General features: G+C 34.6%; 1 protein-coding gene across 2 annotated transcripts in view; it reads left to right on the top strand.

The window, feature by feature from the left end:
- Window positions 1-23327, top strand: part of LOC149785929 (uncharacterized) — a 116686-nt gene that overhangs the window by 86411 nt on the left and 6948 nt on the right. Inside the window, exon 1 of one of the 2 annotated variants that reach the window (XM_089976166.1) lies at window positions 15279-15505. The exons of the other annotated variant lie outside the window; for it this stretch is intronic. The gene's annotated coding sequence lies outside the window, so the exon portion shown is untranslated. Of the gene's footprint in view, window positions 1-15278; window positions 15506-23327 lie in introns of those variants that run through there. 2 annotated transcript variants of the gene reach the window in all.

The raw sequence follows: 23327 nt of genomic DNA, 5'->3' as shown, positions 1-23327 counted from the left end.
TTCAAGCTCGAAAATATTGATTCTTAAATATATAGGGCGGTAGTTACTATCACACAGGTCTCCACCAACTTCCCAAGAAAAAGCAAGTAAAAGAGATAAGCTACAGATATTCAGATCTTAGGGCGAGCTGGTTCCTATGGCAGGATGTTGGCTGGTATTCTTCTATATAAGTCCGTCTCTGATTGTTATCTTTACAATCCCAACGTGTATGGCGGCCGTTTTAGTCGCCAGGCAAAACAAAAGCGCCGGCAACTATTCAATAAGATGGTTAGGATTATATTGATCAACTGGAGTACATGGAGGGAGCTATACTGAATAAAGTGAAAGCTTTTTTTTTTTTCATCGGCACACGAACGGAAATGGCCTGTAAGGTAGTACTGAGGTTGATTGAGCTGTAAGAAGTTTTGTCATTTATAATCATGGACGCTACTACAGCAGCATTATCAGTATTTCTTGAAAGCTGCTATCTGTTGTGAAGTTTATGAGGTTAACTTCATTGTCTTTTTTTTTTTTGTTTTTTTTTTAGTTTCCTGAAGGCAACCAATAAATGAATCATGTTATTTAAGAGGAAGACTAATTAGATATAGAGTTGTCTTTAATCCTTTGCAATTCTCTTATACTGTGGTGTCAAATAAATTAATGAAAATAGTGGTAGCTTTTTTTTAGCTTTTCCTGGTGCGATATCATGGTGCTCTCCAGTGCTCATACTCTCGAGACTCCCAAATTTATTAACGATCTTGACTGGATTGTTGGATTTATTGGTACGTACCTTGTTTAATCCTCTCTTTGTTTGGTTTCGATGATCTGTTGCCAATGGTGCCAGGGATCTGCTGATCTTTTGGTGGACCGGTGTTAGTGGTTTCTAAGTACAGAAGAGTTGGTAATCTTCTGTGGTACACTTATTGCACGTCATAATGGGTTTGCTGATCTATAATGTGGTGATTTTGGGTGGGTGCTTTTGCATTTAGCATTATGTATCCTAATTGCTGCATTTTCAAACGAATTATTTGAGTCATCTTCTTCGTTGTCAGTTTGCGTATCTGTTAGCACTGGTTTCGGAGGCATAAAGACTGTAATTTGCTTTGACCAAGTAGCCGTGTCATGTCTGTCTGGGTACAGACAGACCTTCTGGTTGTTTCTTCAACGTTGATGTAAATATGCCTGTCGTGTTAAAGCTAACTTCAAATTTCCTGGCCTCAGGAAAGTTGGTGTCTTTTAACTGTTTCACCCGTTGAATCTCTTGTCTAGGTTTCCATTTAGGACAGTCTCTAGAGTATGATAAATGTCCTGTATGGAGGTTGAAACACTACAATAGAATTAAAGGGTCGACATAAACATGTAAAAATCCGTCTTCGACTGATGAAAGCAAAGGGGCGAAGTTCAATATCAATAAGTGGTTTTGGAAATCGACTTACCGTTTAGTCGAATATGTATTCCTTTCACTTGTTATACGTTCACAGAGCCCAGATTTTCGTGCATCTCACCCCAGCTGCATCGATTTAAATCTATAGATGGAACACACCCCTTGCCGATTTATGAGATTTGTGTCGAAATACCTTTTGTGCGAAGTAGAATATCGCAATGAACTTTGCAGGTACTTTACCTGTAGCTGGCTCGAACTAAGGTTGCTTGTATTGGTTATTTACGCTTCTTAGCTCTCCAGCTTAGCACTGAAGCACTTTGGCTATCACGAAAAATGAAAGTTATGTTAGTTGCTTAGCTTTTGTTATTGAGTTAAATGATAAGAAAAATTGGCCGATTTCCCTGACTAGGTCGAGTTTTCTTCGGCACCCAGACAGGATGGAGTCAACACAGTTTTAGCTACTACGTGTTAACTCATTGTCAATGGAGTGAACTTTAAACTATTATATTTCAGGTAATAGTCGTGCTGAAAGCAAAGTTTATGACTATGTACTAAATATCCAAGTTATTTTTACAGGCTGCGAATTAATTGCTGCGATATGTCACAGACGCTTATTGTTTATTGATGTTCAACGCGTTCCAAAATCGTTGAAATTATTATTCCAAACTTTTGATCAAAAGAAATCAAATCACAACTGTATGTTACCCCCCTATTAAGACATGCAACATAAACTTTCCACCATAATTTTCTGTTGTAGTTTGCGAGAAAGTTGATCGGTGGGATGGTACTTAGATCAAATTATAATATAACAAATCTAAGTCAAGTTTGTTCCTATCTTTTGAAATTAAAATTGTGTTCCTTTTAACACGAATGAAAAGTTATTTTTTAAAAACAACATTGATAAACCCAAAATCTTGATTTATTTTGATTAATATGTGAGAAATGAATACACGAAACCGAATTTTGATTGTACTTGGGCCATAAAGATATAGATGTCAAACATGCAGTAAATAATATATGACACTATTACTCACGGCCATTCTCATTAATCCATGTGTATTTTCTAAACATAAAAATAAAAAATGCATTACAAGCTAACTTACATTCTGTTTATACGATCTCAGTGTACCGTTCTGGATGTAATCATCATTCCATAACAATAGTATCAGTTTCCTAGATTTATAACTTGCGTGTCAGGAAAGGCAATTAATGTACTGTTACTATGTAAATATGAAGCGACGGGTGATTTTCCTTTATTTGAAGAAAACCTTAGGGATTCGATCGTTTATAGTGATGCTTTCTCCATGCACCATCAACTGTGAAATACATAATTAATACACACCAGGACATTAATGATCTCGGGTGCGATAGACACATAGGCTAATGGTACCGTCAATATGCATTTACACAGTACATGTACGTACCTGAAAGGTATAAAGATCGGAAACAGTAGAAAAACGGAGGAAAACGGATCAAGTTCAGCGGCTGGTGTCGGACGTTTGATCCCCGAGGTATCTGCTGTTTATCCTTGGTAAATATTTTAGTGCTAAATATAAATTCATCAACTTTTACTCTTTGAATATGGGGCAATATCCAGTTTGTTATGTGTAAAGCATTTAGCGGTAACGAGCAGAGTTGAATCCTTAGGGTCCAACGTCTATCCCTAGTAGTGCGGCAAAGGTGTGCACACAGAAAACCTTGTGTTGTTGTGATTCTTACATAATCAATTACTATGTTCTAGACAACATTAATTATATACTAAACAAAAATATTAATAAATAGAGATTTAAAACCAGAAAGTTAATGTACTCACGCTGCACATGAAGTTACTGTTCGAATCCAGCCCACGTCAAAAAAAACGCATGACGTCCAATCAGCCGGAACAGGCATCATCGTATCTAAAGCTAAGGAATCTTATTAATGTGTGATCGGTGTTCCTTAAATCATCGGGTACGCAACAATGAGTGAGTATAAGCAGCAAGAAAGATAACCAAAAGTTTTTCGTTCTTTTTTTCTACGAAAGAATGATCTTACATGATTTGTTTCCAATTTGACTAAAATATACTTAAACTCTTCAAGCTGATTGGACTTCCTTTTAGCTTCAAAACCATGTTTAGAATTTTCAACATATTTATCTATTCACGATCTTATATTGTAGAATGTGTACTATTGATCAAGATGTTTTGTATTTAGGAATATTTGATACAAAGAGCTACAGTGCAATGGAAATCATGGCTTTCATGAAATCCAGAACATAATTGGGACTTTAGTTTCATAACAAGGAATTCTTATAATTGGAGTTCTTATAATTGTACTTTTTAATTCGAGGTCTTTAGTGGGATCATGTTTATTGTTAAAATAAGAAAACCATGTGAATGTGCATAAGTCTTTGCAACCTAGGAAGCTCTGTCCGACAAAACAGAAAGACTTTTGACACGACAATGAAGGGCAAATATCAATATATGTTACAGAGAGAGAGAGAGAGAGAGAGAGAGAGAGTTTCAAAGTTTCAGTGATTTAAACTGGAAGTCAATGTAATATATGTATTACTTATTTAATTTAATCTCAACGAAATATCTCGGTATCATTGATACATTTTTAAATAGATTAAAAAACGAGATTTTACAATCTGACAATACCCATTTCACGGCCAAAATTGGAGGCTCTAGCTAATTGATATAGCAAAATGTATTGACATAAGTGCAGTAAGGTGAAGTTATATCAACCACTAATCATATAATTGGTATTGTCTCAGTTTAAGATAGCGGTATCGTTCTGGGATTATTTGGATGGAGGGATACATACAGGTATGCCTTGGACAGAATCTGTATTCATAAACAAGCTAACTAACAAAAAAGCATTGGAACAAAACAACTACTATTAATATTGCGAGCTATGTTAATGTTTAACAATCATCAAAAAATAAAATCATATTTCAATTTGCAACTATTCAAGAGAGAGAAAAAAAACTTGATTCATGAGTCATTTAATACTTTCTTGGCGTATGTTTATTTATACTTTGAATTGGGCTTTAGATTCTAACACTAGATAAAAATTCGATTTTCAACATTTAATGGAGTTTTAACTGTAGTTTGCATTATAATTTTACGTCTGCTCAATTCAAGGTCTGTGTGCACTGAAACCAGTTTTAACAAGAGGCTTTATATTAAGATGACCAAAGTTCATGTTCCATTTTCACTATTTCCTGACACCTTTAAAGAGTTATTGCCCAGGATTTTGGATACGTATAACTGCTCTCTTCAAATGCATCTTACTGGACAAAGAGAGGAAAAGGGGAGAGGAATGGCGTCGTGTCGTTATTGGCACATTTCTAGCTTGTACTGTCTTCCTTATGACTGCGGACCGCCCAGTCTATTTCAGCGAGACACAAAAATATCTCGTACGTGTGTCCTCGTAGTAATTTGCAGAAAGATCATACATTTTATTGTTCGTAAATTCTTTTATCGCAAAAAAGCAATCTATATGGACTAACTCACTGTTTATACGCTTAGATTGACTGTATATTTGACCGAAAAGCTACGAGTGAAACAATGTTACTATACAGTCGCATCATCTCGGTCAATCCTTCTTTTGAAAATAACCAAGGTTGTTCGAAAGGCAGCTATCGGCATACATTCGCAGTATGATCCGCTGGACTGTCCGAAAAGCTTCGAATTGCCCTTCATCGTAATCTCCCATAGTCTATCATCCATCAGTCTGAGGTTCAACAATGAATCAAATAAGTACGAAAATATGCCACCGTAAATTTTGCAGTTGTACTTTGTGTGTTTTGTGGCGAAAAATAAGTATGGGTTTTTATAATATTTCTTTGCAAACGTTAAATGTCTATGTTACATCTCGTTCCCTTTTGTTTTTGTCGTGTTATACGCTTTTGTCTGATAACTGATTTCATCAGTCAAGCATTAATCACCTTGGTCACGTGGTGAATACTAGCTATTGCCTCTTCTTTAGTTTAGTGCTTGCCTAATTATTTCGATAGCTGGTCCTGTTTGATTTATGCCTTGATTGTGATTTTTTCCCCGCATCATGTCATAAAAGTTTGTTTCTTTATTGCTTCAACATTTCTGCCCCGAAAGTGTCTGTTGCAGCAATGATCCGTACATTACTACAGTTTCAGTCATTTTGCAATCGATATTCTTATCAACTGGCAATTTAAGGACCTTGTATTGTTGCACAATGTATCTTGAAAATTAAACTTGCATTTTCAGCTTTTCTGGCTATATGTTTCAACTTATAAATTGTGTCATAGCCGTGATCTAAGCTTCCAGTCACGTGATCCTTATGTTTAAAATACAGACGTAATAGAGAAAAGTATTCCGCCACCTTAAATTAATAGATTTTGTTGTTAATCTAGTTCAAATATGCATGTGTTGGTGTTGTCAATCTAGTTAAAATATGCCTGTGTTGGTGTTGTCAATCTAGTTCAAATATGTCTGTATTGGTGTTGTCAATCTAGTTCAAATATGCCTGAATTGGTGCTGTCAGTCTAGTTCAAATATGCCTGTATTGGTGTTGTCAGTCTTGTTCAAATATACATTTGTTGGGTCTTTTTAAGATACTTTGCTAACTTTTGTGTTCTGATTTCAACATGACAGTTCATATTTATTTTACAATTGTATGACCACAAGTGTTATTCTTGCCCAATCCCCACTCCTATTCCATCCATCAGAAGTAATTTTTGCAGGTTTTATATATACGTAAATCTTATAGTTTATTTAACATGGTTGCCCATAGGATCATATAGTGCGATGAAATGTGCTAAGTACAGCATTCATCCGCCAGAAATTGGGTTGATATGGTCAGAATTGATCGCTTCAGTGATTTTTGATTGGTAATGTTACACATATGGAAATATGATCATAATTTGTACAATACAGAGTGTCGGAATACTCCCTAAATCTTTTCAGCCATTAAAAAACCGACTCCTTTCAAGGCGCTTCCAATGTTAATGTCACTGCCGTATTATTGGGTGCAAAGTCTGTACTCTGCTTTGTTACTTAGGTCTAAATTATATATATATATATATATATATATATATATATATATATATATATATATATATATATATATATATATATGTATATAAGAGCATGAGCCAAGCGTTCGTTAAGCAGACGTAAGAAGCCCACAATTGTCGGCTCAGAAGCTTTTGAGTGAAATTGTGCAAGGCATGCACGATGCTTGGGCTGTGTTTTGTCAGACTTAGTCATAATTCTAAGTATGCACAATGTTCGTATTGTGTTTGATCAGGATTAATCATAATACTTTCTTTTGAAAAGCATTCCTGATGTAGGCTTTAGTCGTCAAGTCATTCTCTGAATGTCGAAATTGTAGACCCAAATGTTCGCTTAGGCTTACGTTTCCATGAGTGTGCTTACGTTTCCATGAGTGTGCTTACGTTTCCATGAGTGTGTTTTCAATTTATAAAAAATGAATGGATTATGTAAGTAGCTGTGTTTGACCTAATTAATGCAAAGTCTTAATTTAATTGTTTTTTTTTCTTGCATTTTTCAAGTAATAATTTTTATTTCATAACTAAACATATAGCTTAAGAGGTTTACTCTTTATCTTTCTTTTGCTCCGGGGGTTTCGTTTGTTTGACCTTGTTGTTCTTGTGCTTTTTTTAAGCGTATTGTTATAGTGTTGCTATTTATTTATTATAGCTTCTCCAGTATTACAGCTTGGTGTTATCTTCAACATTATATGGCTTAGTACACTAGTTTAACCAAAATGTATATATTTTGTTTTCGTTTGTTGTGTTTTAACTCGGTACAATATTCAATTAAGTTCCATGAATGAAGAGATGTTGTGTTTTATAGAAAACGATTTTGCGAGGAGGTGCATTATTAAACCGAATGGCCTACCAATTTCTATGGCATTTGCATACAGTGTTCTTTCAAAAGAGTGAATCGCCATAGTTAGATGAGTGTACTGGTCATTTGGTCAACATAACTACGGTACATACATACGAACAACTCAGTAACAATAATCCAACATCACAGCTGTGCAATTCAATCAGTAACCACGAAGCTACTCTCAGGAATAATTCTCATACCGTGGTAGAACTAACGGGTACAATTTTAGGACGGTGACATATGCCGTCTTTGCTAGCTTATAAGATGGTTCCAACTGTAAACTGCACAGACACAGAACTGATGGCGCATTATGCGCCGGCCGATCTCAATCTATACAGTGTGTTAGAAGTAATCACTAGAACAAGTAAATGGATTCTGATCTGCAGGCGCATTATGCTACGGCAGATCGGGACCATTGTTGTATCATTTACGAAGAAATTGTTAGGATTGAAAACACCTACGGATTATATTCCTGTTTATGTTAGGGTTTTTTTAACAATTTCGCAGTACTTTATTATTATATAAATGTAAAATGAAATTACAGATAGAGACCGTCTCACTTAAACTTTGTGCAAAACAAGAGTTTATTGCTAAAATGAAGCATACAACTTAGAAGACTTGCCGTTGTTTAGCTATAATATGGAATAATAAAATCCCTAAATAAATATACCACTCAAGAGTTTCTGGTAGCAGTATAAAATACCTTATGATATTTCCATGGCAAATTATGCTATAATCTACATTTGAGTTATTTCACTCCGTTGAAAGATTTTATACAACATGAAGAACATTCCAGATTAAATATATTTCAAAGACCTCTTCAAGAAACATATTTCAAAGGCCTCAACACGAAACATATTTGAAAGGCCTCATCACGAAACCGAATAATTTGTATGTTTGGCTTTATACCGCATGGTTGCCTTTAACTGTCGTCCCGAACACGCATTTTCAAGTAACAGTATTTTCTTCATATTCAAATAAACGCTCGTGAATAATAAAGGACTTGTAAAACATTAACGAAACGAATATACGCTACTTTATTGATTTCAATGTGATCAATAAACATAAATCCATGGTAAGGACTTTTGTCGAGTGACAGCCAACTCTTACTCCACGACAAAGGTATTCTCAAACATTATGAAGATGACTATGCATACCAAGGATGTTAACATAATTTACTGACGACGAAAGATTTTGAAGCTGTTTTGAGTCATCAATACAATTTATAGAAGCACATGACAATGATGAAGGCGCAGATTGGACTTAATAAGACCAAATAACTTCCAATCGGAAATATTTCGTTTTAAACTGTCTGTGCGCGAGACATAATGTTGGAAAGCTATACACTAGACACTCATGATAGTTTTCAAAAATAAAATGATCTGTTTATGATCAACCTACAAACGCAATTAACATACATAATTTACTTAATTTTAGTTTCATGAAACTTGTACAATTTTCCTTATGTATTAATTTGATGCACAAAAAATATCTAGCATTGACAAAGGTAACATAAATTAAAGGGACGGATCGATTAACAGATCTTATTTTACTTGTTTAGGCTCTAATAAACAGTAACAAAAGATAGAGTGAAAACAACTAGCTTTGAAAAATTTAAAAAATAATTTATTTTACTTGAAAGAATACTGTAAAAATGAAAAAATATAGAACTTATGGTTTAAAAATCAAATCCAAAAATAATCCAAGAATAATCCACGTATCAAATTTTAGAAGTCCTAATAATGAAATGTTCCAATGAATTCAAGTTTGAGTCCCGACGACAAATCCAATATGGAAGGCGATGACGTATAATGTAGCTATTATTGTGCTCTTGTGTTCTGTGTTTACTCACAAACGAAAATCCGATGTTTGAATTTCCTAATAAAATTTACTGAAATGTGTTGGTCCAAGAATTATGTATGAGCACTCATATATTTCCAGGAAAAAGAATTAATCCTTTTGAATCCAAATAATTCGAATAAACATTAAAATGTAATTCTTAAACTGGTCACAAGAAAACGAACACCTTGATATCAAGTGTTTAAGCCCAAACTGACGAAATAACTCTATAAACAAAGATTATACAGTAACTTGAAACGCAAAACAGATTCCCGGATGAGGGTCAATTTCGAGAATCTTCGATAATTTACGTCTAAAGCAAGTAGTCCCAGTATGACGTGACAAAATCCAATCATTTTAGTCTAAGAATAGGATAAAAATACATAGCTGTTTACTTGTCTCAGGAGGCCACGAGTGGCCGAGTGGTCTAAAGCGCTCACCGTTCCGGATCACTGCCATTTCAACTCTGTCTACGAGGGTTCGAGTCTCAGGCTCGGCTAACGTGGGTACGTAAGAAAGCTTGATAGTAGCTTCTCGTGGGTCGGTGGTTCTTCCCGGGAGTTTCCAGGGTTCTTCCTCCACCAGTTATACTGACGGCCATGTATAGCCTATCTTGTGCTGAAAAACGGCGTTAAATCATGCAACAACAACAACAACAACAACTTGTCTCAATGATTTCTGGAATCAAGGTCAGGAACTAGGTCGGCTTTAGGTGTTTAGAACTGAAGAGTCAGGGTCAAACTATTTTCTGAAAAAAATATAGTTCCTAGTAAACAACCTGCTATTTTCACATATAATGAAATTAAAATTAAAAAGATTTTAAAACTTGCAAACAATTAAATTAAATCAAATTCAAATTAAATGAAATATATAAAACACATAATTAAAATCACTGTAGTATACTGTCACGCTGACAGATCGCACGTTAGACATACCATGAACGTCTGACTGCTGTTACATACACACAGACACATGTATGTACGGTAACACCTTTATTTGAGTGCATTTTGCACAAGGAAAATGGGTCACGATTCAAGTTTTATTATTTAGTAAAATATGATCATGACATTGGAACATTTATCAAACTGGCTTTGTTTCGCCTGGATGCCTTCATTCTCAGTGACAACGTGAATGTTTGTGTGCCAGTTCTCGTTGCTTAGCAACAACTGTTATTAATATCGGTTTATGACAAAAACAAAATAAAACCATTGAACAAAAAAGCACAAACATTTACACACCGAATTTAAATGGCCTAATTGCATGTATATTGTGAACAAAGAACGTAAATTTTTCACAGGGAAATTTGCTTGTCGAGAACCGAGTTAGGCTGCTATTTGCTGTGCGATATATAGGAAATAAAAACGTGTATCAGATGTCAATGCGTGATATCTGTGCAGATAATTCACAAAACATGTCATACAGTCCACAGAATGTGTACAAATAATTTACAAGATGTGTCAAATAGTCCACAAAATGTGTACAAAAATCCACAAAATGTATCAAATAGTCCACAAAATGTGTATAAAAAATACACAAAATGTCTTAAATAGTCTACAAAAAGTGTACACATAGTCCACAAAATGTGTTCAATACTGAATTGGTCTTTTTATTCCCTAGAATATATTGACACATAAAGATGAGAGTGGTCCAAATGCGACTTCCCATGTCAAAATATCGTTAAGCAGAAAGAGCTTGTTCAGCTTGGATGCGTCTTTCTTCCTGAATAAGACAACTGCTTTATATCAAAAATTATTGATGGAAGTTATTTTTAATTGTATTGCTAAACGTTCTCTTCATATTGTGATACAGTGCTAAATAAAATATCTAGTTTTAGATTTCTTAATTTTTAAGTCATGCTATATATTTGATAGAGAGTCTCATTTCAGATAAGACAGCCAGGGCCGGCTTTAGACCGATTGGACCGATTTGGCCCAATCAGATTCCGCGCTGACAAAGGCCCCGCGCGTTAGTAATTTTTAAAAATGTATCTATCGAGAGAAAATAATTTTAAAGCGATGAAATAAACATTTAAGTTCAATACCATATAAAACTTGTTGAAAAGTTTATTTCCAAATATCGTGATCAAAGGGGGTCCAACGCGTAATTGGGGGGGGGGGTCACCAAAATGATCCCAATCGGGTCCCACCTTTGCTAAGGCCGGTGCTGAATAGTATCTAGATGCATTCGACTCAGAACAGTTAAAACTTTATCTCCAAATTAAGGAACATTACACACCATGACACTTATCTTTTAGAGAATAAATGATGTATGAATATATACTTGCTTTTTATAAATGTAACCGCTATATAGGGTGTTGTGCGAATTGACCATTAAAAAGTTTACCATTCTCTCGAGTAAATATTACAGACATTCCTCTACATATTATTTCCAAGCAATTCCTTTTGCATAAAGAAAAATAACATTTTGAAGCCAAGCTTTGTATCTAATCTGCAAATGTCATTCTTTGCTCCTTAGTAGAAATAAATTAGCTTGTTCAAAACTATTTTATAACAATTTCTGCATAAAAAAGACGACTCATGGGACTTTGTCTCTAGTGGATCGAAAGGTATGCGTGTAATCCCGTGCATTGACTGATATGCATGGATCAAAATAGATCCGAGGTTAATTTTCATTGTCGTCTAGGTGGTATTATTTATATCGATTGGTGTCACCATTGATGGTGAATTATGTAAAATATCCTGAGCAGAGGATGACTTTATTTCTTGAAATTCCTACCATTGAAAATACTAAATTATCTTGAACGTTCATACTGCTTTACGGTTCATAATAGTGACACTGACAAAGTTACCTGGTGGACTGCAGGCTCTGTACCTTGCTGATAATGGTGCTGTTATATGGCTGGGCATGCAATGTATACCATAAATAAATAATAAATAATAGTGAACTCGCGTACAAAAACTGTGTAATCTGTAAGTCTGATGGAAAGAAAGAACGAAAGAAAACTATTATAACGCTAGACGTTATGGATAAAAAATTTTTAGAAATATATGCTTGCAAAATAGAAGTTTAATAAATATAAAAAGAATATGAGTGTGCCTGACATCTCCCTCCTGGCAATAAGTATAAGCATTAACAAGAATAAGAGGCGTGCCGGATATCACCACCACCACCACCACCACCCGACAAGAAGAGTAAGCAATAATAAGAATATGAGGTGTACCTGATATCACCATCCTGGCAATTGCTACTGCAATTACCTGTAAAGTGTATCATTCCTTTCTTGGTTTACTAAAATATGCAATGTAGCTTTATGCAAACGAGCTAGAGATCTTTACATAAAAACTCATCAATTGTGTCTGATCAAATCCATTTCAAAGGCAGTTTAGTTCACCTTGCTTGTGGATAAAAATGCTTTAAAATAAAAAAAGTGATTGATTACTTTATCAGTCAATTTATACCCTGATAATCGCATTACTTTCTCACATCCAGTCACCGACACACAAATCCTAACGAATTTGTACCTTTTGTATGAAAGTTGTGCTGGTTAAATATTCATATGCGCCAAAGACTGAATTTTTAACCCGATCTATCTCATTTGCACTGGTTATATATATATATATATATATATATATATATATATATATATATATATATATATATATATATATATATATATATATATATAAATTTTTTCTTACCCCATTCTATTTAACTTATACTGGATATATATTCATATCCGGCTGGCCTAGTGGTTAGAGCGTCCGCCTCGGATGCGGGAGGTCGTTGGTTTGTATCCCGGCCGAGTCATACGAAAGACTTACAAAAATGGTACTAAGAGCTGCCTCGCTTGGCACTCAGCATTAAGAGGTTAGTGTTAGAACCGGTCGGCCTGGTGTCAAGATTTAATGTGACTGGGTGGGGCATCATGCTACATGTCTGCGGCATGATGCCACAGTGCTAGTGCTAGACATCACTATGAACTTCCACAATGCAGACATCGTAGCGATATGACTGACTTTTTTTAAACCTACGTTAAAAATCCAAATCACATCAGAACACTATTCATATCCGGCAAAGATTTTTTTAACAGGTTCTATATACGTTACACTAGGTCTTTATTCATATTCGCCAGAGATTGAAAGGACTTTTAGGCGCAACCTTGAAAACACAAATAATACAGCTGTGCAAAAAGTATACAGCAAACAAGGCGTCAATAGTTGTCATACGTGCTACATAGAAGTGTTTCGTTTCCAAACAATTAAAAACACTTCACTTTCAATACATGAAAGTGTGCTTTTAAGATAGTAAATAACACGATTATTTCCTCCATTCGGTCCATTAGAACCACTTAAGAGCAAAATAGCAGAATAATAATGTAGGTAATATTAATATCGTTTATGATGCTTCTGTCACTTACCGATCAACTGGGAATATTATAGATCGAGTCTTTAAATGGCACCACGTAGCATCTATCCCATGGCAATTTATTATTTATTACTTATTTATTTATTTATCATTTGAACCCAAATTGTTTGCGCTCGCCAGCAATTGAGCAGGCATACTTGTTTCTTTTTTTCTTTCATTTACCATTTTTTATTTGGGTTTTTTGTGTTTATTTTTTTTAATCAATATTGTCCTGTATACTTAACTATATCGCTTTTTTAAAACAAAAATACAATTAAGTATTTGATTCTTTCCTCTTTTTCTCTCTCTCTACTCGATTTTGCGCTCATATCTCAGTTATAACAGTTCTTGTTTTTCAATCAATGTAGTAATTTGAACATTTTAACCGGATTTTGTGATACGTATTTGTATTACGTATTTTCTGTAAATCTCCCAAGACGAGCCCATACTAGCTGATAACCCCATCTCCAGCAGATAGTATGTTAAATGTTTGTATTGCAAATGTCATCAACCTCTCCCATGATAAATCCATGTTGGCAGATAACCCCATTCCCAATAGATTTTGTGTTAAGCGTTGTTGATAAACATGCCGTGCAACTCTTCTACAAGAAGCCCGTGCTGAATGATAACCTCATGAACAACAGATTTTGTGTTAAGTGTTTGTGTTGTACGTGCCGTGTAATTCTCCTACTATAAACATATGCTGGACGACTGTCCCATCCAAAACAGATTTTGTGTTAAGTGTTTGTGTTGTACGTGCCGTGTAATTCTCCTACTATAGACATATGCTGGACGACAGTCCCATCCAAAACAGATTTTGTGTTAAGTGTTTGTGTTGCACATGACTTGTAACTCTCTTTCAGTAAGCCGTTACTGAATAACAACCCCATCCAAACCATTTTAAAAACCTCTTAATAATTTTCATGCAAGAAACTACCTTTACCAATTATAAACACATTATCTGACTTTCCTGGTTTACATGGCAGACTGCCATGTAAGAAATACTGTTTAATTTTAACCAGAAGAAGAGCTGTCCTAAACCAAGAATTAATACCGTACAAGTTCCTTCGCTTTTACCAACTATTTGTTTAAAAATTTAAACTTTTCAAATGTCTATCATACATGTATCTAGTTGTTACAACATATTTGGCAACGAAAAAAAAGAGATAAGAAAACAGAAAAATACAGTTTGGTCACTATTGTATTCGGTTCCGTATTAGTTCGCAAGAAAAGATCATTTCCACCGTAAGTCATTTAATGTTTGTGAAATTTTCTGATTTGCCGAAATGTCCGCAATTTTGTATTAGTCATGTGATAATGTTGTATTGTATACTGTTGTGTTGTATTATGACGCGACTAGTACATTTTCTTACGAATTACTTCATTGTCTTTTGATATATTGTCTTTGTTCTGTAACATGCCTCGCACAAGAGCATTTTGAAAACTGATCTGTAATTTTAAATGTCAAATTAACCTTTGACACGACACAACGTCAACTTAAATAGAGTACCGTTTAGAGTATATCACAACATGACACTATAAATAATAAGTCTTGTTTGCTATTACACTTATCTGCTGCTAGAAGACCTCAAATGAACGTTTGGAATACACAACTAAACCAACTACGAACCTCAGAGATTAATCTGCAGTCCACAGGGTTATCGTCTGTATCTACCCGTAATTTACATTATATTACATTAAATTAATCATTGACTTTTCATAAACATATACTGAGCGAAGCACGCATTTTAATCGACCCTGTTATCTTTTGGTGTCCTTTCTGGATCAATACTTACATTCAGGAGTATTATGGCGGGTCCGATTTGCATCGAAGGCTATCGGTACTATCGAAATCAAATGGGGCAAAACAAAAGACGTAATTTACCCGAAACCCGCATGCACAGGACAGCATAGAAGAAGTGTGCTGGGTGGTGCCAGTAAAATAATATTGCTATTAGATGTACCATGAATAAGATTTTGCAAATAGGAAAATGAAGGATTTCTGTTCTATGATGCAGCAAATGTTTTGGAATAGATTTAATGACACTTGATTTTTAGACAGGTAAGTCACCGGACATTTAATCAGTATTTCCAGATTTCAGGTTACATGGTTCAAGTATATTAAATAATCGATTGATCATCGGTGCATTTCGTATTAGAGTGTCAAATTAAATTAGATTTCACACAAGATGAACATTTTATCTTGAGATTGCTGGCATAATGGATGGGGTGAGGTTGGTGGTTGCGGTCTCGTGGTCATCTTGATTCATTTTCTTATGACATTTTTTGACAGTATGTTGGCAAAGATCACCTCACCTCCTTTAAGTGTTTGGGATCCAGGGTATGGAATGATCCCCACTAGATGCACAATCCACTATTAGCTTTTAATCTCGTAAGTAATCACGTGCCCAGTATACGAAATCAATCTCGAAGAAATTCATTATAACGCTTAATTACTGTGATAAAAAGTGTTCTCATTGAACATTGATGACCCCGTTTTTTTTTTCTTTTATGAAAGTGTAAAATGTTTTGTATGTAACAATGTCCTCATATATTCTTGTCTGTGTGTTTGTATCTTCTTTTATTAGGACGTCTTATGAATCACTGATGTTGATATTGTTTCCCTATTGTGTCTTACTTTTACTAATTGTTTCCTTCGTTTATGTCCATACCGCTCCGGTGGCCTAGTGGTCAGAGCGTCCGCCTCGAATGCGGAAGGTCACGGGTTCGATCCCTGACCAAGTCAAACCAAAGACTTACAAAAATGATACTAAGAGCTGCCTCGCTTTGCGCTCAGCATTAAGAGGTTAGTGTTTTAACCGGTCGGCCTGGTGTCAAGATAATGTGACTGGGTGGGACATCATGCTACATGTCTGCGGCATGATGGTCGTAGAACAGAATTAATTTTACTATATGTTCTCTACATTTGTTTCTCAGTACTGACCTTTCCACTGTGTGACAATCAATGCAAATCATATGTTAATCTAAAATACCTTCAAAGATGACTTCACGGTGAAGTTCTTATCAAAGGTTGACCTGCTCTTTTTTGAGATGCTGGACTGTCAACATAGCAGCATGTAAACAGAACACAGATTTCACTTCCGGATCATCACTAAGGCCTTATTACTCACTGAGCACTGTCGCCGAAATACACACAGAAAACAACACCCTGAGCTCATATTATCAAGAATAAACAGTTACCTTTAAATCCCTACCAGAAATGCATAAATAAAACTCTTCTATCACCACCAAAGTGAGAGAGGAAAAAAATGTTCTAAAAATAGACTAGAACTACGTTCGTGGGTACTGAACTGGAAGTATTAATTGTGATCCGATTCCTGACAGGCCCCAGTGCTAGACATCACTATAAACTGCCACACTGCAGACATTGTAGTGCTATGACTGAAATTTTTTTAAAGCTACGTTAAAAATCCAAATCACATCACATTGTTTATGTTTGTTATGTTCTTTCATATGTAATGTGGTCACGTGTGTGTTTCACTTTTATTTGTACTTGTTTTTATAAAATCTTTAATAAATAGATGCACAGTTAATAGGTTGTATCACACATATCGTGATACACGGTGGCGATGCGATATATTGTTAATACGGATGTTTGAATGAAACAGTCAGGGCTGTAAGAATTAACCTGTAAAGTTTATCTGATTTTATTTCAGCAATCGTAGTTGCGAAACTGTCTTTACGATAATGTACATGCATTATTTCTATCCTTGTAACATTTACATACGCGTATTGCAAGCCAAGCGATTTTTCGTTTAGGTACTGGATCAGTTCATGTTATATTGCTTCATATCAAAAACACTATCTGGCTCTTAATCTTTAGGAAAATAATTCGGTCTTTCAGTTCGTCATCACATTTTTGATCAGCAGAAGACTCCATTAACATACCTAGTATCGATCTTGTACACTAATTACACTAATGATGTGTCTGCAAGTACTGGACATAATGTCAAGGAAATTCTTACAACTTCTAATCAATGGAGATATCAATACATGTCTAAAGGATTTTTACTTACAATATGTCTGTGTATATAGCCTATAGGTTATATATATATATATATATATATATATATATATATATATATATATATATATATATATATATATATATATATATATATTTATATGTGTGTGTGTGTGTGTGTGTGTGTGTGAAGAAATAGGTAACTGTAACATGTTAAAATTATGCAAACAATAAATATTGAAGGAGTAAGTAAAACTTTTGTCTCCAAATGTAATGAATGTATTCTTGTTATTTGACTTTCCGTCGATGCATCATTTGTCCCATGTGAGCATATTTTAGTATTTGGCCATTTGATAAGGACTTTCCGACGGAAAGAAACATCTATAATTAATCAAAACCAGTAGCTAATGCACATTACGGTGCATTGTATCTAACTCTTGTCCCCCCACAGCTTGAATAAGTGTTACCTAACACAGCCAAGTTTTTGACATTGTTTAAGGTTTCTATTGTTATCTACGTTGAACCGTTCTTTAAAAAACGTATTAATATCTGATCGAGGCAAAAGAAACCGTGCATTTTGAAAACACCAGTTAACTTATGTTCCTGAATTACAATTAATCATTATTGTGCCTATTCATATCATTGTTGAACAAATGGTAAGACCTTTACCATAAACAAATCTCTACAATGGTGTTTATTGTTCGCTGGGTGGCCGCCCTGTCATTTGAAAGTTTGAATACAACTGTTAGCTATCCCTTTCTCTGCCAGTTGTGTCCATGCATACTATCGTGTTCATTGTCTAAATGGACGGTATTATTAATAAAACAGCACACATAAACATGCATTACATGTAGCATTCCTGCTAAGGCAATAAAAATAAAAATAAAAATATTAAATTTAAACAGACTATGACCATAACGTCAGTGCATAAAACGTTTGTAAATATGTTATGGGCCATTATTTTACGGCTAATGTGCGATGACTGATAAATGCGAGCACATAAATGTTCCTGGGTGAATACAAACATATACGTTTGTTTTCTACGTCACACCGTAATGTACTAATTAGAACAACCAACTGATCAGATAAGTGTGACTTGATCCATATACAAAAAAATACATGAATGGGAATTTACCAGACAATGACTAACAGAAATAAAAATTTAATACACCATCGGCTTAAGTGAGATAGAGACCTTGAACAAGCTGAACAAGGGTTATTGTATTTAACCTGTAAGTTTGACGCTTTTTACCTGAAATATTAAGGACAAGATAGTATCAAGACTGTATTTTGTACACGTGTTTGCGAACTTAAAGGCTCACCTTTCACAATGCCTTGGAAAACAGAAAAGTATTTTCAAGTACAGAGATAAAATCGGCCTTTTCGATTAGTGTTACAAACATAAATATATTTTGATATATCTGGCAGAGACGAATTTCCAAATTACTTCTTAATAAAATGTGGCATAGTGATACAAAACAAGAAAGAAATATGTTTAGATTTTGCAAGTTTGTTGATGGTATCTTGATGTTAATTTTTTTTTGTCCAAGGTAATATGTGATTTGACCATGAGTAAACTTCAACATAAAGTATCTACAAATATGTTCTCTTTGTGTCGTGACTTATATTATCAAATTTGGAAGATTTGCAAGATTTTATGTTTTGGGAGTGAATTATCTTTGCATAGCAAGGATACATATCTTTGTCATACCTATAGAACCAAATCCTATCGTCATGCAACTGCGAAACCTTACAGATTCGGAATGATAATTTATTGTGCCTTATGGTCACCATTGTGCTCACGTGCCCTGAATCTTTACAACATACATACTATTTATTTTATTGTTTTGGTTGTGATTTTTCTAGTCATTGCAAATATCCATAACCTCTGCTAATTAAGGACAACATCACCTGTCTATCAACGTAATCTAATACTACGGTTTCTTTTAATTATTTTTGTTTGTCTTGTATGTAAACTCCATCAATCATCTCAAAATTATATTGGTTTTTGAAGCTATAATAAAGTCATAATACTACAGTTACAAAACAGCAACAATGTAGAGCGCTATGTTACAATAACAATAACACAAGCAATAAGAAAAGAAAATATGGAGTAATATGAATGTGAAAATTACATTAGTGGGCTTTCATATTACATACGGGAGGAAAAAATTGCTTTCAAAATATTATTTATTTAATTATGTCAATAATATATTTGCATATCAACTTGCTTTCTTCTATGACATGTTGAAAAAACATGTTAGTGGATTCTTAAACTTCACGAAAGAGTATCAGATTGTCTCGCATGGGTATATTTTGCCACAAAAATCTCTGGTATGAATCCATTTTTAAGATCTGCATACAATTTGCACTCCAGAATGAAATGTTTATCCATCTTTTACGGCTTTTGTCACAAAGCATGCATATGCTATAATTCGTATTAATGTCATTATGCGGTCCTTTCTCTATAGCTTACTTATTGCCGAAATATAAGAGCAGTTAAATCAATGGTTCTACAGAATTAAAGACAAAAAATATCAGAATTTTCTATAGTAGCTTCCATCATCTTAATGAGGCGTTGTTAAAAGTACTGATACAATTTTTATTAAAAATATCAATGACAGAAATATGATACTTCTGTAACTGTTATGGTCATGTGAGGGCCATTTTTTTTGTGTAACGAGCGGGTTGCTTTCGTAATAATGTTCAGGGGAGTGTCCAGTATAACAATGTTCGTTAAGCGATGTGACCAAACATAGGGATATGCTTCAAGTCGTGCTTCCTATCATTTCGGCTTCTGTTCCTATCTCTACAAGGTTTTCCTTTTTGAGATTTCGGATAGTTCTGAGAACTTTATCCTGAGAAATGTAACTCTGAAACATATAAACTGGAGTTTCAGTCGTATAATCAAAACCATTTTTTGTTTCTGAGTCATAACGATACAGTTAACGATATCATTCATGCCAATAATTACGTGATATCGTACTGTTAATGCATGAGTTGCGTGCACATGCTTATTTGAATTGCTGTACAATACTTGCAACATCTGATCTTAATTCAATTAATTCCTTGAGACCTTTTACGCTTATAATTCTCCGTTTTCATGCATATCCCATTTATGAACATATTTCTTCCTATTATATATTTCAAAAAATTTTTAGTAGAACTATTAACCTATATATGGAAAGTGTTATACTTTTGCATTTTTAATACATCACACTGTTTGTTCCTACAAATGAGGTTATGTTTTTCTATCTTCGTCATACTGCAACTGCATATGACGTGCTGACATGTGGTACAGATCAGTGACAAACTCAACAGCTTCATCGATCCCACGAAATAAGAATCGAAACTCAGAAAGTACATTTTAGGATGAATTCCGAAAAATTCGCCCTTATTTTAATTCCATTTGTACCTGTCAACGATTTTACCAGTATTCATCTCCTCGGATGTGTATGTGTTCTAATGAAGACCAGTGGAAAAGTGAACTTAGATATGGTAGGGAAGTGGACAGATTCAATCTAACCACTAGTCAATAACGGAACAATATTTAAAGAATTCCGTTAAGGCAGTCCTACAATCAACTATGTTAGCTAAGTCATTAGCAACACATCCGAAATTTTTCTCTCGATTTTGGCGCATTATTGCATTTAAGATATGTAGAAAATATTTTATAATTATGTCAATCAGCGAGATACCAAATACACTACAAACACCTTCGATTTTATTTCCATCACACCACATTTAACTCATATAAAGCGTTGTCTCCTAACATGAATTCAGAAACACCACTATATGTACAACCCTTGAGCCTTGTTAAAAATTAAGACTCACAGCCATAAAGAGAAAGTATCAGGATGGGAAGTTAGTAGTCTGACAGAACTCTTTCATCAAAAACGTAAACCCCATCATATGCAGTGTCAAGCGGATCATATACCAGAAGCCCTGGTGGTGACAAAAATGCAATAAAATAATAAATCCTGATCTAAATCGAAATAGTCTCGTTTAAGGTGAGACAGATACAGGCATCAGTTCTCAATAAAGCCTTTTCACGTTATTTTCGTCTACTAATTTTGATTTGACAATGACGTTTACACATCCAGTATATCAGCCCGAAAATCTGCGTTTCCTTCTTTATTTTACTGATGGTGAAGGATCTATCTACAACGCCGTCGAATTGACATTTTGACTTGCCTCAACATTCACCGAAAGAGGGGATGTCAAAACGAATGACAAATCACCCAAAACCAGGTTTAAATTGCATATTTAAACAAGGTTTCTATATTAAGAACTTAAATACGCATCGTTGTATCCTAATGGTGCACGTGAGAACTTTGACCACATTTCTATTTATGTATTGGTCCCGGTGGCGTTTCCGACTAGCTGATTATAGTCAATGAACGAACATCATCCTCGTCTGTACGCGTTCCGTTGGCTGTCATCACGTGTTTTTTGACGTAAACACCATTATCTGCACCATCACAAACTTGCTATGTTCATTTATAGATCAAAGTAATTTTTTTCTGCCAGATTTCCATCGAATTTGATTTGCGAACGGCCTGTAGTTCACTGGTTGATATATGGAAGAGGAACGATTTTCTGTTCATGACTAATTTATTAAATGAAAGATAGCCCATTCCTTTGTCTTTGCAAGCTTCTCTTCGTGAATTGTTCCAACGGCTTCCTATAGAAGTCCACGTTTTTGGTGTAGTCTTCTGTAGCAGAGATGACATCTTATCAGATTTTACTTTTCTCTTTTTGTTTTTTCCTTAAGCTTGAGTGCACATTTTGTCTGTTTTTAAAGTTGATAAATTTGGCAACTTTTGGATTTAATTTAGAGCCTAAATGTTCTAATGTTCCGCAGTCATTGGATTCATCAATTCCATAGAATATTAAGTTGTTCAGCCTGGACTAAATAGTCACTCCGTTTTTTACCAATATGGAAGCTATGTTGCTTAGTCTCGTAATCGTCCTGCGAAGGTTATTATTGTTTGTTTCGTTTGATAAAAATATTGTCGACTTTGCCGTTCAAACTTTCGTAGTTGCTGCTGTCAGTTTTGAATTCATGCTTTATACCAGTTAAACCAAACAAACAGTGTGAAGTGCTTCAATCATCACGTGTTTATCTAAATAAACTGTTATGAGAAACGGGTGTTATGGATGAATAATAGCTTTCAGTTTGAGTACACAGTTTGCTTGTTGTTATGGATACATTACATTGTTCAAATAGACCGATCTTGTGTATTAATTTTACCTTTCCGAATGAGAATTTTGAATCAAACTTTCTCTAATCTGTTTTTATTTTCAAAACCAATCACTTCCATGGAATCATTATGGGACTGCGGACAACATACCAGATTTACGTCCATCCGAAACTGAAGAGCTTTAGAACGTGCAAAACGCACCTCTAAAACAAAGAGTTGACAACAAACGTGCTCTAGTGAACATGTACAATTTTATATTGTTCCAAACACCATGTTAGCATATATTTACGAAGAATTTGGTAGATTGTCTTTATCAAGTCATGAAAAAGAAACAAAGTGTTAATACTTATTTTGCTACTCTTACTGTATTTGTACGTAGTCTTTGCTGTTCAGCGTAGATATAATATCCAAAATTGTATAGTAAACCATTTTATAGCAGATGCGTTTACCGAGCAATGATGATGTATAGTGAATTTGTATCTGTAGAGAAATGACAATTGAAGCAGCAGAATCTACGTGAGACTAAACATTTAAGGCCAAATCATACATTAGGTCCACATGATTTATTTATAAAAGGTGCTTTATTACTTTGCAAAAAGGTGCTTTATTACTTTGTCTTTGATTTGTGTGATAGGCACATACATAAATTCGAGTCGGTCTTTCACAAATTACATATAAGTGCAAACAATACATAA

Source organism: Sinohyriopsis cumingii, chromosome 12, assembly GCF_028554795.1.
Source record: "Sinohyriopsis cumingii isolate HCF-2022 chromosome 12, ASM2855479v2, whole genome shotgun sequence".
Classification (NCBI taxonomy): Eukaryota; Metazoa; Mollusca; class Bivalvia; order Unionida; family Unionidae; genus Sinohyriopsis; species Sinohyriopsis cumingii.
This window is presented reverse-complemented; position numbering and strand designations above follow the sequence as displayed.